Source organism: Erpetoichthys calabaricus, chromosome 9 (assembly GCF_900747795.2).
Source record: "Erpetoichthys calabaricus chromosome 9, fErpCal1.3, whole genome shotgun sequence".
NCBI lineage: Eukaryota > Metazoa > Chordata > Cladistia > Polypteriformes > Polypteridae > Erpetoichthys > Erpetoichthys calabaricus.
The window spans coordinates 187,000,600-187,013,925 of NC_041402.2; the positions used below are offsets into that span (position 1 = coordinate 187,000,600).

The 13,326-nt window shown below is 43.6% G+C and overlaps 2 long non-coding RNA genes across 3 annotated transcripts in view; both read left to right on the top strand.

Moving 5' to 3' along the window:
- Window positions 1–8,874, top strand: part of LOC127529255 (uncharacterized) — a 481,587-nt gene extending 472,713 nt beyond the window's left edge. For both annotated transcript variants that reach the window (XR_007935927.1, XR_007935928.1), the window contains exon 2: window positions 7,712–8,874. This is a non-coding gene — a long non-coding RNA (uncharacterized LOC127529255). The remainder of the gene's footprint in view (window positions 1–7,711) is intronic.
- Window positions 4,373–6,798, top strand: LOC127529248 (uncharacterized). The gene is made up of 3 exons (XR_007935913.1): window positions 4,373–5,041; window positions 5,998–6,229; window positions 6,632–6,798. It is a non-coding gene; the product is annotated as an uncharacterized LOC127529248 (long non-coding RNA).
- Window positions 8,875–13,326: the final 4,452 nt, after the last annotated feature.

Genomic DNA, 13,326 nt, shown 5'->3' on the forward strand with positions numbered 1-13,326 from the left:
CGCCACCACCATTATAGTCCCAGTTCGGTTCAAGAGCTTTAACAGCCTTCTTTTTCTTCCAAATACAGCACAGTGCAGCACAACTCTTCTTCTGCTGCTGACTCTGACATTGTGAGGTGGAGCAATTTCTTCATACCAGACCCACTATAAAGTATCCCCAGAAAGAACTTCTGGGCCACACAGAACTTCTATAAAACACAGAATGTGTCTTCTCTCAGCCGCTTGGCAGCGCCCAAGAAACCTAGCAGGGCTGCCCCTTGGGGTCTACTACACCCATTCAGCCCTGCAGGTGTGCACATGGCAGAGCCACCAGAGGGACGATGCTACCTATCACATTGGGAGAGCACATGTTCCCTAGAGGCTGCTTCCCTTCATCAATTCTTTATAAAAGCTCCCTGGCTTGGCAAGGGATCATCCATCATATGAATTTCCCCTTGGGATTAATAAAGTATCTATCTATCTATCTATCTATCTATCTATCTATCTATCTATCTATCTATCTATCTATCTATCTATCTATCTATCTATCTATCTATCTATCTATCTTATAAAGAACCTTTCATTTCTGTCGATCTAATGAAAGGTGTTCTATAAAAGAGATAAAAATGACAGATTGAAACTTAAGTAATAAACGTAGACCTCCACGTTAACATTTGCAGTGCACCATATACTGGAATGCATTTTAAATGCATTTAGTAATAAAATGCATTAATACAAATGTTTGTGATGCGCCATCTGTTGGAATGACAAATGTAATGCAGTTTATGACTAAAAATGTTTATGATGTGCAATCTTTTGGAATTACAGAGACATACTGTAGCAACCAGACAGACACACAGACACTATAATCTCTTTATTAAGGTGGATATATCTTATACAGAACATTTAGTTTCTGTTTCTATCTATTTTATATAGCACCCTTCATTTTCTGTCTTCCAATTTATTTTATATACTGTAGCTCCTTTCATTTCTATGAATGTAAGGAGTTATACAACATGGAAAAAAATGAATGGTGCTGTATACCTAGCTATCTTATATAGAACATTTCATTTCTGTCTACCTATCTATCTTATGTAGCATCTTTCATCTCTGTCTCTTTTATATAGCTCCTTTCATTTCTGTTTTTCTAATATAAGGTATTATATATCACAGTGAGAACTGAAATGTGCTATTTATCAATCTGTCTTATGTAGAACCTTTTATTTATCTTGTGTGGTACCTTTCATTTTTGTCTACCTATCTATCTTATATAGTCTTTCATCTCTCTTCTGTCTCTTTTATTTAACTCCTTTCTTTTCTGTCTTTCTAATATAAGGTTTTATACATCACAGTTAGAACTGAATGGTGCTTTATACGTATCTATCTGTCTTACATAAAACCCTTCATTACTATTCTATCTATCTATCTATCTATCTATCTATCTATCTATCTATCTATCTATCTATCTATCTATCTATCTATCTATCTATCTATCTAATGTTATGATCCTGCCGAATATGCTAAAATTAATATCTATCTATCTATCTATCTATCTATCTATCTATCTATCTATCTATCTATCTATCTATCTATCTATCTATCTTATGTAGCACCCTCATTTGTATCTATCTATACAGCGCCTTTCTTTTCTATCTGTCTTATATCACTCATTTATTTCTATCTAGGGAATGTAAGGTGTTAAATAACACATGAATAAATGAATGATGCTATATCTGTCTATCTATCTTAGATAATGAGAAGTCAAACAAAATGACCCCTTTTATTGGCTAACTGAACCGATTACAATATGCCAGTTTTTGAAGCAACTCAGGCCCCTTCTTCAGGCAATATAGGGAAATCTCACCATCAGCTTCTTGTAGTAATTTCCTAAATAAACAGCTCAGCATATTGACTTTGATCCTGACGACTACGCCAAAGGGGTCTGACTTGCCTGGAACGTTTGCACATTGTAATTGTTTCAATTAGCCAATCAAAGGTGTCATTTTGCTTGACTTGTCATTTCCCCCGTAATGGCTTACATGGTACAACACCATTCTATCATATATAGAAACGTTCATTTCTATCTACCTGTCTATCTTATATAGCATCTTTCATCTCTGTCTGTCTGTCTCTTTTGTATAGCTCCTTTCATTTTTATCTGTCTAATATAAGGTTTTATATATCCCAGAGAGAAATGAATGGTGGTATATATCTATTAGGCTTACACAGAACCTTCCATTGCTGTCTATTTCATATAGTAACTTTCCTGTCTGTCTATCAAGTCAAGTCAAGTTGGGGAGCATGCACTGGTACAGCGTGTTGTCGCACCCACTACACGACAAAACAACTCTGGATCCCAGTTTGCAACCCCTCAGGCAGACACGCGGTCCAGTCCCACCCTCCGGAAATGACCCTCTGTCTGCCGCAGCCAGGTGTTACGTGGGTGACCCCTTGACCTGGTCCAGCCACTCAGGTCCCCAACAATGAGGATCTTACGAGCTGGATCACCCTCGGGGAAATGCGCCACATCGCCGTAGTGCAGTAACTGACGCTCCCTCACAATGCAGGTCATGTGTCTCACTCGGGACTCCATGAGCAACACAAAGTCAGACCAGCGATACCCAAGGATTCTCTGAAGAGACACAGCACTGAAGGAGTCCAGTCTTTGTCTCAGGTCACTGGATAGCGTCCATGTCTCACAAAAATATAGCAAGACAGGAAGCACCAGGACTCTAAAGACTTGGACCTTCATCCTTTTTTAGAGATATCTGGAGCACCACACACCTCTTACCAGCGACCTCATGTCCCCCCATGCTGTTCCAATCCGTCTACTGACTTTATAGGAAGAGTCACCAGAGTCACATGAATGTCACTGCCGAGGTCAGTAAACCTCTTGACAAGGTCTGTCTATCGTAGATATAAAAACCTAAGGATCTCTAGGTCTGTCGTATGTAGTGCCCTTCATGTCTACCTAATGTAGCGCCTTTCCTCTCTGTCTGTCTCACATAGGTATGATTTATTCATTCTGTTTTGTTGCAGAACAGATAAGAATCGGAACATTCAGATTCGGGCGACACGGTGGCGCAGTGGGTAGCGCTGCTGCCTCGCAGTTGGGAGACCTGGGTTCGCTTCCCAGGTCCTCCCTGCGTGGAGTTTGCATGTTCTCCCCGTGTCTGCGTGGGTTTCCTCCCACAGTCCAAAGACATGCAGGTTAGGTGGATTGGCGATTCTAAATTGGCCCGAGTGTGTGCTTGGTGTGTTTGTGTGTGTCCTGCAGTGGGTTGGCACCCTGCCTGGGATTGGTTCCTGCCTTGTTGGCTGGGATTGGCTCGAGCAGACCCCTGTGACCCTGTGTTTGGATTCAGCAGGTTGGAAAATGGATGGATGGACATTCAAATTCTTTCTGTAATGGAGACGTCACACGACTCCAAGCTGCTCATTTTTGATCTTGACACCATTGCTTCACCCTGTTGACATTTTTCTGTGTCTCTAAAACTACCGATTTTAAAATTCCCTTGAAACGGGTGGTCTCTCAAGTCAGCAATTTTGTTTTATGTGGCTAATACTCTGCACGCTGTTCACTTGTAAGCTCCGTCACAATGACAGAGCCATTAAATGACATCGCCACCCCTGCCAGTGCCCGCCTTGTTTCCAGGACCCCCCCACTCCGTGGCTCTTAACTGAATTTGATTGTAGTTCCTGTCCAGTTTCCAGCACACAGGGTCATCCAATGGCTGCCGGGGGTCTTGCCCAGGCTCATCTCACTCCTGTCAGTCTGTGTGTGTTTTTTTTATTTCCCGCTCGTCCCACACATGCATGCCATGTCACGGTGGGTTTATAAGCCCACCCTGTACCTCTCTTAGTGATTTTATAGATCAGGTCGAGTTGAGAACTTAGAGAAAACCACTTGCTCAGCAGGTTCTTGCAGGAACACAAAAATTAATTGTCCAGGCCTAATTGTCAGAAGCAGAAACCTGTGTACCGCAGCCCCCCCAGACCCCCACCCCGACATCTTATACATAAGAATGGATTGCAGCCCAGACGATAATCACAAGGTAATCCTGCGTTTCAGCGGGGCGCATGACATGGACACAAATCAATTTTTCATGTTTCCACTATCGGATGAACTAATGTTAATTTATTTTGGCTTTTCAGGCGTATTTCTGTACAGCAGTCGAAAATATGAAACACAATAACGCTGGTAGCAAAAGCCAATGATTTGCAGATAGTAGAGGCAGAAGTTATGAGAGTGGCGACTCAATTACACGCCGAATTTACAGCCGCATCCCTTCTGGAGTCACAATTATTCCTAATCTGCTTTGTAAACTGCCAGACATTTTAAATGAGCAGCGTACTGCAATGCAGTGGAGGGCCTGAAAGAGAAGACCTCTGAAGAATCGGAAGTCAAGACGGTGACATCGTGTGAATTGGTGGTAGCAGTGGGATTGGCTTGTGTGTTTAAATGAAATGCTCGATTAGGACCTGGGCACCACTTTGGTTAAACGTCACCTTTACAATCCGAAGTGTAAAGTGTGAAAGTTAAAGAGCTGACAGTCACACTGTGCGTGTGTGCAGATTGGTGACAGAAATGGGATCGGCTCCCCTGGCCATCTGGAGAAGTTTTAACGTAAGATGGCTGATTTTGTCATTATGTGTGAAATCACCAAAGACTGCACACCACCTAATCCTTACTGGACAGGAGTTTTACCCCTAATGAGGTAGTGGGTGCATAGGAAATAAAATTTAAAAAAGAGCTGACAGTTGAACTGTGCAAATAAGTGGTGGTGGTGGAGTTGTGTCCTCTGGGTTTGGGGGTCTAAGAAAGTTTAAAAGTAAGACAGTGGATTCTGACCTCTTGTGTGATATCAGCTACCACCCTGGCGGGACAGGACTTCCTTATTGTGTGGTTGATAAGGAGGTAGATAGGAAGGTAAGAAATACAAACACTACACTGAGCATGTGTGCAAATTGGTGGCAGAAGTGGGATTGGTGCCTCTCACTGTCTAGAGAAGTGTTAGAATGAGACAGCAGATTCTGACTTCTTGTGTGAAATCAGCCAAGAGTGGGCACAACCCTGGCTGGAAAGGACATCCCTATTATATGGTAGGTAAGGAGGTGAGAAATAACACACACACACTGTGCATGAGTGTAAATTGGTGGCAGTAGTGGGATTGGTGCCTCTCGCTGTCTAGAGAAGTGTTAGAATGAGACAGCAGATTCCGACTTCTTGTATGAAATCAGCCAAAGGTGCGCACAACCCTGGCTGGAGAGGACTTCCCTATTATGTGGTAGGTAAGAAGGTAGATTGGAAGGTAAGGAATACACACAGACACTGAGCATGTGTGCAAATTGGTGGCAGAAGTGGGATTGGTGCCTCTCACTGTCAAGAGAAGTGTTAGAATGAGACAGCAGATTTCGACTTCTTGTGTGAAATCAGCCAAAGGTAGGCACAGCCCTGGCTGGAAAGGACTTTCCTGTTGTGTGATAGATAAGGAGGTAAGAACAACACACACACACACTGAGCATGTGTGCAAATTGGTGGCAGAGTGGGATTAGTGCCTCTTGCTGTCTAGAGAAGTGCTAGAATGAGACAGCAGATTTTGACTTCTTGTACGAAATCAGCCAAAGGTGGGCATCGCCTTGGCTGGACAGGGCTTCCCTATTATGTGGTTGGTAAGGTGGAAGATAGGAAGATACGAAATACACACAGACACTGAGCATATGTGCAAATTGGTGTTAGAAGTGGGATTGGTGCCTCTCACTGTACAGAAATGTTAAAGTGAAACAGCACATTCCGACTTCTTGTATGAAATCAGCCAAAGGTGGGCACAACCCTGGCTGGAGAGGACTTCCCTATTATGTGGTAGGTAAGAAGGTAGATTGGAAGGTAAAGAATACACGCAGACACTGAGCATGTGTGCAAATTGGTGGTAGAAGTGGGATTGGCTCCTCTCGCTATCTAGAGAAATGTTAGAATGAGACAGCAGATTTCGACTTCTTGTGTGAAATCAGCCAAAGGTGGGCACAACCCTGGCTGGAGAGGACGTCCATATTATATGGTAGGTAAAGAGGTGAGAAATAACACACACACACACTGTGCATGAGTGTAAATTGGTGGCAGCAATGGGATTGACTCCTCTCGCTGTCTAGAGAAATGTTAAAGTGAGACAGCAGATTCCGACTTCTTGTATGAAATCAGTCAAAGGTGGGCATCGCCTTGGCTGGACAGGGCTTCCCTATTGTGTGGTCGGTAAGGAGGAAGATAGGAAGGTACGAAATACACAAAGACACTGAGCATGTGTGCAAATTGGTGTCAGCAGTGGGATTGGTGCCTCTCACTGTGTACAGAAATGTTAAAGTGAGACAGCAGATTCCGACTTCTTGTATGAAATCAGCCAAAGGTGGCCACAAACCTGGCTGGAGATGACTTCCCTATTATGTGGTAGGTAAGAAGGTAGATTGGAAGGTAAGAAATACACACACTGTACATGTGTGCAAATTGGTGGGAGAAGTGGGATTGGTGCATCTCACTGTCTAGAGAAGTGTTAGAATGAGACAACAGATTTCGACTTCCTTGTGTGAAGTCAGCCAAGAGTGGGCATCACCTTGGCTGGACAGGACTTTCCTATTGTGTGGTCGGTAAGGAGGTAAGATAGGAAGGTAAGAAATAACACACACACACTGTGCATGTGTGCAAATTGGTGGCAGAAGTGGGATTGGCACCTCTCGCTGTCTAGAGAAGTATTAAAATGAGACAGAAGATTCTGACTTCTTGTGTGAAATCAGGCATCACCTTGGCTGGAAAGGATCTTTACACCCCAACGTAATGAGTTGGTATGGACAGGGTATGGACTAATAGAAAGTTAAGAAATTTGGAGAATTGGAAATCAATGCTGCGGTGGGCTGGCACCCTGCCCAGGGTTTGTTTCCTGCCTTGTGCCCTGTGTTGGCTGGGATTGGCTCCAGCAGACCCGTGTGACCCTGTAGTTAGGATATAGCGGGTTGGATAATGGATGGATGGCTGGAAATCAATGTGTTTGAATTGGTGATAGAGGTAGGATTGGCTGCACAGGCCATCTTGGGATGTTTTGGCAGGCACTGACGTGGGCAGCACCCTGGCTAAACCAGGCCTTTACACCTTAACTTTACCATAGAAAGTTTAGAAATAACACTTTCTGTGTCTGTGTATAAATTAGTGGTGACAGTTGGCATTGACTGGTGGGGCTCTCTAGGGAAGTGTTAAAATGAGACATGAGAGTCTGAGCTCTCGTGGGAAATCAGCCAGCCACCCTATCGTTGATCAGGATGGGTGGGATGTGAGGCTGGAAAGAAAGTAAAGAAACATGGAGATCAAACTGTGAATGTGTATGAATTGGTGGTGGCAGTGGGATTGCCTCCTCTGGCTGTGGTGGTGGATAGAAAGTGAAAACATGTGGAGGGCTGACAATCAAAGTGCAGATGGGTGGTAGTTGAAAGACTGGGCCCACTGACGGGACAGGGCGGCACTAAAGTAAAGTGGGCAGTTTTGATCAACTGGGTGAAACTGTCAGTGGGCTCCAACTCCTCCATACTTCACAGGATCTTCACAGCGTTGTTGGGGGGTGGGGGGGGCGTGTTATCTCACTTATCCCCTAAATCATTCCCTGCCAATACATCAGGCACTTTTCTTCAGTCATGGCTACTCTCTCTCGTACGTTTTGCACCTGCATATTCACCCATTCCCGGTGCCAAGTGGGCACTTTATGCACAATTATGCTGCTGTTCATACTAAACTCCTTTGGTTTACCAAGGGGGGGCTGCATTGTTGTTCCCTGAGGTCTTATCTGCTCCGAAATATCCAGTCAGGGTCTGGATAGGCAGATCATGAGGGTTACCCCACCTTGAACCCGTTAGTCCCAGTCTGTCACTGGAGGAAGGATCTGGCCGCCGTGTCTGAAGGGGTCCTGACAAGGGGGTCCAGTGAAATTAGTTTTTTTTTTTTTTCGCCTCTCAGGACCATTGATTGTGATATTTGGTGCAATTTGTTTCAGAAGTTAAAAAGAAACCAACAGGAAACGATTCCCATTCCAGGATGTTTGACGGGCAGACGACAGTCGAGGGTAGCCGCCTGTTCCTGGCAACTCCGCCACATCCAGACACCCGCTACTTTAACATTCGGTTTCGTGAAGAACGGACTGTGAATTGAGTCCCCCACAAACCCCCCCCCCCCACCCGCAACCCGTGAGGACTGCAGTGAAGCTTTTCCTATGCACATTCTCTAGAGGCATTGCAATATGATTATAATGTTATTGTTATATATTGAAGTTATATATTTTAAAGAAAAAAAAAACAAGAATCTACTGTAGGAGAGGTACTGGTTTATAGTTCTGTATGTTCTGGTGAGTTTAAATGTTACGAGGTAAACTTAGACGTGTGTTTCTTTTTCTTATTCTATTTATGGATGCTGTGATTGGTTACTGAGCTCCACCGTTTGATTTTTTTATTTATCTTTTCATTTTAATCCTTTTCCACGAATTGCTTTTGCTTGGGTTTGTCCCGCACAAGGACTTTCCATTGGAACATAAGGACATCGGCTCCCCCTGCTGGCATCCCCTTGAAGCTGCAGAGCTACAGCTTTGAAGAGCTCCTCCCATGAATGCTAATTAGCGACGTGCCCTGACCCGAGATGACTCCGCCCACCCACAAAGGAGCCTCCCCTGGCCCGGACTCCACCCCTCAACGACTTCTCTTCTTTCTTTCATCCCATGTTAGTCCTCTGTGACACTCTTTATCACTTTCCGTGTTTTCAGCCTAGGATTCCATTTTTCTTTTTCCCTTTTTCTTTGCCGAATCTAAATAAAGTGGTTCTACTGTGATTGTTCACATTTAATAAACATGCACATTTTGTAAAATATCCGCTCCGTCTGAATGGGTCTTGTCTGCTGCCTTACTGGATTGTTTCTCCGAAAAGGGAAGAGGAAAGAAAGAAACTCCTCGAGGAATCTGAACAAATGGCTGAATACCGAGAGGCTCGTGTGGCGTCAGTTACAGTCGGCAATCGTCTGCATTGTCCTTGTGCTGCGTACTTTTGAATTCTCTTTATTCTTGTCGTCTTTTTAAAGTCTTTTCTCTCACAGTCTATCACTGTCTCTAAATTGACTTTATTATCATCATCATCTGGAAGCCTGCTAAGCTTCTCTTGTAATTTGCAAATCCTCTGTCACCCCTCGTGTTCTGTTTTAACCCATTTATGTCATCTAAAAAAAGAATGATCATCAGCATTAGAACGATCGTAATTAACATCCCCATAGGAAAATGTTACGACTCAAGGGTTCATCTTTGATGGCTCCTGGGACTACATAGGGCTTCTCATTTGCTGTTTCATTTGAGGATCAGCTTTGTCCCAGATGTTCCACTGGCACAAGATACGAGTGAGATGACCGGCATCAAAAAGGAGAAGCTGGTTTGAAAAGCACACGATCTCGAGTGAGATCTTGTCTTGTCATAATCTCTTCCAAGAAGTGACTTTCTCAGGGTCACATGGTGTCAGCGGTGGGATTTGAATCCACAAACTCAAGGCCAAACTCTTAACCACTAAATCACACTGCCTGGCTTAGCTGAAACAGCTTTAGGACAAAAAAGGAGACCTGAGATACGAGCGAGGTGAAAGGTGTCAAAATGGAGAATTGGTTTGAAAAATCGGGTTTTATTGTGTGAGATCTCTTTCTCGTCTTATCTTAATCTCTTCCAAGACTTCATATTTTTATTTATTATTGGACCGATGCCTTTATCGAAGGTGACTTACAACTTTTGAGCTACGATCGATTCCATTTCTTTTGGTTTTCCATTTGGAGTAGAGGCTGGTGAAGTGACTTTCTCAGGGTCACATGGTGTCAGCGGTGGGATTTGAACGCACAAACTCAGGGTTTGATGTCCACACTCTTAAGCCCTGTGCCACAATACCAACCTTAGCTGAAACAGCTTTGGGATGAAAAGGAGACCCGAGATACAAGTGAGGTGAAGGGCGTCAAAATGGAGAATCTGGTTTGAAAAGCACACACTCTCATGTGAGATCTCGTTCTCGTCTTGTCGTAATCTCTTCCAAGACCTCGTATTTTTGTTCATTGGACTGACGCCCGTATCGAAGGTGACTTATGGCATTTACGATACAACTGGATCCATTTCTTTTAGTTTTCCAGTTGGAGCCCCAGGCCGGTGAAGGGACTTGCTGAGGGTCACACAGTGGTGTCAGCGGTGGGATTTGAATCCACAAACTCAATGCCAAACTCTTAACCACTAAATCACACTGCCTGGCTTAGCTGAAACAGCTTTAGGACAAAAAAGGAGACCTGAGATACGAGCGAGGTGCAAGGTGTCAAAATGGAGAATTGGTTTGAAAAATCGGGTTTTATTGTGTGAGATCTCTTTCTTGTCTTATCTTAATCTCTTCCAAGACTTCGTATTTTTATTTATTATTGGACCGATGCCTTTATCGAAGGTGACTTACAACTTTTGAGCTACGAAGGGTTCCATTTCTTTGAGAGCAGAAGGTGGTGAAGTGACTTTCTCAGGGTCACATGGTGTCGGCGGTGGGATTTGAACACACAAACTCAGGATTTGATGTCCACACTCTTAAGCCCTGTGCCACACCACCAACCTTAGCTGAAACAGTTTTGGGATGAAAAGGAGACCCGAGATACAAGTGAGGAGAAGGGCGTCAAAATGGAGAATCTGGTTTGAAAAGCATGCATTCTCATGTGAGATCTCGTTCTCGTCTTGTCTTCATTTCTTCCAAGACCTCGTATTTTTGTTCATTATTGGACTGATGCCTTTATCCATGGTGACTTGCAACATTTACAATACATTTGGTTCCATTTCTTTTATTTTTCTGGTTGGAGTCCAGGCTGGTACAGGGACTTGCTGAGGGTCACGCAGTGGTGTCAGCAGTGGGATATGAATCCATAAACTCAAGGCCAAACTCTTAACCACTAAATCCCACTGCCTGGCTTAGCTGAAACAGTTTTAGGACAAAAAGGAGGTGAGGTGAAAGGTGTCAAAATCAAGAAATTTGATTGAAAGGCATGTTATATTGTGTCAGATCTCTTTCTCATCTTATCTTAACCTCTTCCAAGACTTCGAATTTTCATTTATTATTGGACCGATGCCTTTATTGAAGGTGACTTAAAACTTTTGAGCTACGATCGGTTCCATTTCTTTTGGTTTTCCAATTGGGGCAGAGTGTGATAAAGTGACTTTCTCAGGGTCACATGGTGTCAGCGGTGGGATTTGAACGCACAGCCTATGGGGTTTGATGTCCACACTCTTAAGCCCTGTGCCACACCACCGACTTTAGCTGAAACAGCATTGGGATGAAAAGGAGACCCGAGATACGAGTGAGGTGAAGGGCGTCAAAATGGAGAATCTGGTTTGAAAAGCACGCATTCTCATGTGAGATCTCATTCTCGTCTTGTCTTCATTTCTTCCAAGACCTCGTATTTTTGTTTATTGGACTGACGCCCGTATCGAAGGTGACTTATGGCATTTACGATACAACTGGATCCATTTCTTTTAGTTTTCCAGTTGGAGCCCCAGGCCGGTGAAGGGACTTGCTGAGGGTCACACAGTGGTGTCAGCGGTGGGATTTGAATCCACAAACTCAAGGCCAAACTTTTAACCACTAAATCCCACTGCCTGGCTTAGCTGAAACAGCTTTAGGACAAAACGGAGACCTGAGATACGAGTGAGGTGAAAGGGCGTCAAAATCGAGAAATTTGTTTGAAAAGCACGCAATGCTAGTGTGAGATTTCTTTCTCGTCTTGTTGTAATCTTTTTCAGGACGTCATTTTTATTTGTTATTGGACTGACACCCTTTATTCAAAGTGACTTACAACTTTTGAGCTACGATCGGTTACATTTCTTTGGTTTTCCAATTGGAGCAGTGGCCGATGAAGCGACTTTCTCAGGGTCACATGGTGTCAGCAGTGGGATTTGAATGCACAGCCTACAGGGTTTGATGTCCATACTCTTAACCGCTATGTCACACCGCCTGCCTTTCCTTCCAGAATGTCGTGTGATCTCATCGGAGCTCAGAAATAGAAATTAGAGCAGCTAGTCGTGTTACTCAGTAGTGAGGACTGCAGCTCTGTAATCATAGTGACAAACAACTCCCTAGACATGTCACCAAATATTACTGAACACGTAAGGCAAATACTTAAAAAACAAAACAAAAAGAAAACACCATGAATCGATGTAAAATAAACATATATCTACAGTCATATGAAAAAGTTTGTGAACCCCTCTCAGCCTGCATAATAACTGACCAGTGGTCTGTCTTTCATTTCTTAGGAACATCTGAGTACTGCAGTGTTCTCCGAACAAAGTTTTTTCGTGAAGCAGTATTTAGTTTTATGAAATTAAATCAAATGTGAAAAACTGGCTGTGCAAAAATGTGGGTCCCCTTGTCATTGTGCTGATTTGAATGCCTGTCACTGCTCAATGCTGATTGGTTGATGAGCTCGTTACGCCTTGAACTTCATAGACCAGTGTGTCCCATCATGAGATATAAAGGTATTTAAGGTGGTCAATCACAAGTTGTGCTTCCTTCCCTTTGACTCTCCTCTGAAGAGTGACAGCATGGGATCCTCAAAGCAAATCTCCAAAGATCTGAAAACAAAGATTGTTGAGTCTCCTGGTTTAGGGGAAGGCTACAAAAAGCCATCTCAGAGATTTAAACTGTCAGTTTCTGTAACTGTAAGGAATGGAATCAGGAAATGGAAGGCCACGGGCACAGTTGCTGTTAAACCAGCAGGTCTGGCAGGCCAAGAAAAATACAGGAGCGACATATGAGCAGGATTGTGAGAATGGTGACAGACAACCCACAGATCACCTCCAAAGACCTGCAAGAACATCTGGCTGCAGATGGTGTATCTGTACATCATTCTATAATTCAGCACAATTTGCACAAAGAACATCTGTATGGCAGGGTGATGAGAAAGAAGCCCTTTCTGCACTCGCGCCACAAACAGAGTCGCTTGTTGTATGCCAATGCTCATTTAGACAAGCCAGATTCATTTTGGAATAAAGTGCTTTGGACTGATGAGACAAAAATGGAGTTATTTGGTCAAAACAAAAAGTGCTTTGCATGGTGGAAGAAGAACACCGCAGTCCAAGAAAAACACCGGCTACCTACTGTCACATTTGGTGGAGGTTCCATCATGCTGTGGGGCTGTGTGGCCAGTTCAGGGACTGGGGCCCTTGTTAAAGTCGAGGGTCGCATGAATTCAACCCAATATCAACAAATTCTTCAGGATAATGTTCAAGCATCAGTCACAAAGTTGAAGTTACGCAGGCGTTGGAAATTCCATCAAG